We start from the raw sequence: 5,477 nt of genomic DNA on the forward strand, positions 1-5,477 counted from the left end.
TAGTCAAATTTATCTCTTGCATTGCTATCCAAGCAAACAATGCACTTAACGAGCTTTTGTTCTAGGGTCCCTTAACTTTCCCTCTAAAAAACTACATGGATTAGGGCATTTCTATGGTCTGTGGCAAAGATTTTCAAATGAGTGTTTACTGTTATATTGCAACTACTAGAGAAATGTAACTGGATCAAAAACTTCTTCCCATAAAATATAGAATTCTTCTAAAAGAAATTGTTCGTCTTGTAATCTAGTGCACTGAGATTCATGTTTAGAAATTATGGTAGTTCCATAAGCCTGTCATTTATTAGAATTATGAATATTTAATATATATGTCATCACTTTGTCATCATATAGGTATGTGTGGGGGATCCTTTTACTTGACTCTCAATCTTTAGAAAAGTAAAGAATTTAACAATATCTTACAAAATCGAGTACCAATTTGATGTTGGAGTTTTTTTTTTATACTAAGATAAGTAAATAAAATGCAAATTAAAATAAATTATCAACTTTAAATACCAATTAACACAAATTGGAAAGACTAAATTAAAAATAAAAAAATCAATAACTGAGAAAAAAGGCAAAAAAAAAACTACATAACGCTTTGGATTCCTATTATAACAAGAATCTTTTTTAAATAGACAAAAGACAACAAATAACAAATAATGCCCTCTCCAAGCATGAAAACTTTTAAATTTAATTACTGATCGTAGTTGCCCATAATAAACTATGTTAGGAAATTCTTGCAAAAAATGAACAAATAATATTGAGGTTGTTTTCCCTTTATTGCTGTTTATAAGGTTTTTTTTGTAGCTAGGATTTTATTAAATAATCCCTACCATACAATGAAACCTTTATTTATGCCATTAAGAGTCCTTGTATAATTATAAAATCTCTCAAAATTAGTTGTTAAATATCCTTGCATTATTAGCAAAAAAATCTTTTTCAAATAGAAAGTCTACAAGATAAAAAAAGACAACAAATAACAAAATTCATGTTGTATTTGCTTGCTTGTATTGCAAGATATTCTCGAACTCTATAATTGACCTTAAATTTTAATCCAATATTTTCAACTCATGATACGTTCTCTTTTATTTCTCAAAGGTCATGTTAGTCCATTGATGACAATGAAAGTCATTGATGTTATTCCTTTCGTATATCCCATATAGGGAAAATGCTAGCATTATAGGCCGTAAATGACTTACGATCAAGATATGTAAAAGCTAAGTATTATTATACCAGTCTCATTTGTTATGTAGTTTAAAGCTTCGAATGGTTTTTGAAATAACTAATAATATGGAATTAACAATTTGAGTTTAATTTTTTTTTTTAAAAAAAAAGCATTGTTTGTTTCAAAGCTATCCTCATGCACTTCAACTTTGAGCATGTGTGTGTGTAAAATCTTGGTTTCCATTGTGACCAAAGCCATCCTTTAGCTTTGTCTCTAATGTTAGCCTTCAACTTAGTAGCTTGCAAGCCTAATTGAACTTCTAGGAGATGTGGTGTTTCATCACTTGGATATATGTATAGTTTCAGTATAGTCACTTTGGAAATTCTAGCAAGGCTTGATATTTCTCCATTATAGGAGTTAGGTCTATGTAAATTACCACAAATTTATTTTCCAATACAGAACCATGGTTTTGATAGCATCATCTTGTACAAGGACCCTTAACAGATTAGCTATAACGTCCTAACATTCACTAAATAAACTTTGGTCTTTCATGCTTAACCTCTCAAAATAGCCCTTAGCGTGGTGATTTCATTGGTTGTCCTAGTAACATTAAGTGATGAAGTTAATGCATTTTCCAAGTTTAGACAATGCTCCTCACGATGTTGTAGTCTCATATTCAACTAGGAAATCCACAAAGGACCATTAACAGTTTAGCCTTGTTAGAAGCTGACACTAACCTATTTGAAAACATCAAGAATGGTCTGTCAACTTTAACACTGCATAAAAGAAGAAAAAAAAAACATGGTTGTATGCCCCATGTCCTAAAGGTAACCAAAGGATAGGTTTAAGTTTCATCTATATGTGAATGGGTAATCTAGCTTGTCGCGGGATGCGCGAGCGTTGACGCGACATTGTCTGGCGACGACGAAGGCTTTTTGTTGTGCCTCCTGTTGTGAGGTGTTGTGTGTTGGGAAGGTTTTTTGGATTTAATTCTAAAATTATGATTAATGTTTAGGAGGTTTCACTTAGTATTATGGTCACTAGGAACCTATGGTCTGTGAGAGTCTAGGTAAGGAACTGGTTGTGCAAGGGAAAGAGGCGTTACCCCCGGTGCACCCTACCTAAGGTAAGCTGCATTGTTGTTTGATTGTTTTTCTAGCCCGGGTTTCTATTCGCTGGTCTTTCCTAAGGTTTAAGGCAGATCTCTCTTCACGAGAAAGTCTCTACCTTATTGGGTTAAATCCTAACCGTTCTAAAATCTGAATTTTAGCATCGCATTTTTACACCTTATATCTTTAACTTTATCATGTAATTTTACACCCCAAAGATATTAAAGTCTACATCTGGACCCTAAAAAAGGATTGGAAAAAGGTTTTTGATTTTTTGGCCAAACTCATTATGATCATAAACTGGTTATGATATTCATTTTTTTTATCTTCAAACATGAAAAAGATGCAATTTTTTAATGAAAATTTGCTTGAAAAATTTTTAGGATTTGACCGTACGCAAAAAAACAAAATACTTTTTTTTTTAAAGGGAAAATTAATTTAAACATTTTTGAGATTTTTTTAAAAAATGTTTTAATTTTTTTTTGAAATATTTCGAAGAAAACCGGCTATTTTAATACCGAATTTGTATTTTACAATGTAAATATACAACATGATATTATGCAAAATTTCTAGAAAAATATTTGAGAAAATCACAATTTTTTGAAATGATTTGTTTTTGAAAATTTTTGGATTTTTTTTTAAATAAATATAGTCCACTGCATGAACAATGGACGTGAATTATGTAATTCATACCCACTGTTCACGCTGTGAGCAGAGACAATGGAGAAGAAGAAGAAGATGAAAGGGAAGAGAAGAAAGCTATCTGGCGTAGTGGTGGTCTGGCCGTGGAGGACGACATGCGGTGGTGAGGCCGACGATTGGAGTTGGTTACAGGTGGCAGAGCAGGAAGAAAGAAGGAGAAGAAAATCTACAGGGGAGAGAGAGGGATCAGCGATGTATGCTTTGCCGCTGGTGAGGAGTTCAGCCGACCACTGGTAGTGGAGACAGTGACAAAATGACGGTGGTTGGAATGGTGGTGGCCGAAGGCCACAGTGGAGAGGGAGGGAGAGGAAAGAGAGAGAGATTGCAAAAACAAGGGAAAATGGTTGGTTTTGGCGGCCTTTGGACCTGATTTTCTCCTCCTTCAAGCCATGAAATCTACCTCTATTTATAGGTGGTGGAAGAGGAAAATCATGTCTACATTGGGGAAAAATTGCAACCCTTGATTCAGTTGGGAAGGATTCCAACCATTGGTTCAAGGGTTTGGCAAATTTGGTGGATGTTAGGTGCATTAAATGCACTTATAAAGGATTTGACCAGACCAGCTTTTTCGGGAAAAAAAATGCAGAAGCTAATGAACAGTGACCACACGTGTCGTTTGGTTGTATTTTTTTTTTTTACTCAAATGGCGCCATTTTAGGTTGAATTAGGGATTATTACTGATTTTCAATGTAGTTCTCTAGCTTTCAATTGAACCCCTAATTAACCCTAAACTTTTGATTTAATGCAATTAAGCCCCCGATGAACTTCAATTGGAACCCCGAAGTTAAGTGCCTATTACGGTATGGTCCTTAGTTTTGGATTCGTTCAATTAAACCTCTAATTGACCATTAAAGTTTCAATTTCTTCAATTTAACCCCTGATTTTTGTTAATTTCACCCCTATAGTTTGACGCCTTTTATAAAAACGTCCATGGCTGTCAATTTCTTCAATTTAGCCCCTAATTAACCCAAAACTTCAAATTTCTTGCAATTTTGCCCCTGATTTCAATCAATTAACTTGGTAAAAATTAAATTTGGTCTTTTAAAATTTTAATATTCTCAATTAAGCCCAAATTAGGTTCCCAAATTTAATTTTTCACCAATTAAGCCCCAAATAAAATTAATTTGACCCATTTAAAGTATAATTAAGTCCTTGCACTTAATTAAATCCTTCAATTGGACCCAAATTAATTCTTAAACATAATTAAAATTCAATTTGGCCCATGATTAATTCAAATTGGCCTCTTAAAAATTTAATTATGTCCTTGGATTTAATTTTTATGCAAATTCATCCAATAATCATTTAATTTGACCTTGAATTTGATGCTTCTCTATTTTGGGGCATAATGGGGGTACAATTAGGTTTTTAATTTCCTTCAAAATTGCAGTTTGATTCTCTGGTTTGCTTTCTCCATGTTACGAGCCTTTATTATTATTTTTATTTTGAAAAAAAAATTTTGATTTTTGGGGAATAACTCATAATTGGGTTATGACATAGCTAATCTAACTTCTTCATCAATAATAGGTTGTTATTGTGGGCTCAAGTTCAACCATAATAAGTTAATTGAAACTCTACTTGGGCTACCAGGTTTCCCTTTGTAGTCCTATATATGAGAGCAAATTTCCCATTTAGTTGAGAATTGGTTGTGCGAGCTTTAAGACCTTCTAGTGTCACCTTCCTGTCTTTAATCTTAGGATAAGGGTCCAAGGTGTGTTCAACTCAAAATTTCTTTAAATGTGGATTGTAGGTGTGTGCAAAGGGGGAAACACTTCATATACATGCTAAAGACTAAGAAATGGTACAGAAAAGGCACATAATATATATACATCATAGGATATCAAAAGATCCAGAATGAATTTCTAAAAAGAAGAAAAACATGGGATTTAACCTTCATTCCTTAGTAGAGTCATCATGTTATCACACCGGACTCTTTGTGCAATCATGAAATAAGTGCCTAGAGTTTTGGCTAAGAGGGTGAGAGACCATGGTCACCCTAACATGCCCTCAAGGAGGTTACCACTTATTTTCTAGCTTATGAGAATGATGACACTATAGACACAAATAGCGTAGCCCTCAGAAAATTAGAATCTCACTAATATCTGAAAGCTCACTTGGAATCTCTCCAAATAATGAACAAAAACTTCATAAAACTAATCTGCTTCTATTAGTCAGAATCAGGCTTTAAATAGCCGAATTACAAATAACTAAAATTGAAAGATTAAACGACTAACTATCCGTTACATAAAGCAACACCCATGTTCCACCACTTGTTCATAAATCAAGAGAAAGTGGGCAATTATTGACAAATAAAGAAAAAAAAGAAACAGACGCAATCCATAATAATAGAGGTAGTGGGTAATTATTGATAATTAAAGGAAATAAGAAACGCACGAAAATATGTTTAGTTAACTGATTATGGCTGGTCATGTAATTCATTATCTTAGTCTGATTAGTGTCCATGCTTCTATCCTAGTATTGTAAAGTATTTATTAGGCCCTTTC

This window comes from Populus nigra, chromosome 11 (genome assembly GCF_951802175.1).
Source record: "Populus nigra chromosome 11, ddPopNigr1.1, whole genome shotgun sequence".
Taxonomy (NCBI): Eukaryota; Viridiplantae; Streptophyta; class Magnoliopsida; order Malpighiales; family Salicaceae; genus Populus; species Populus nigra.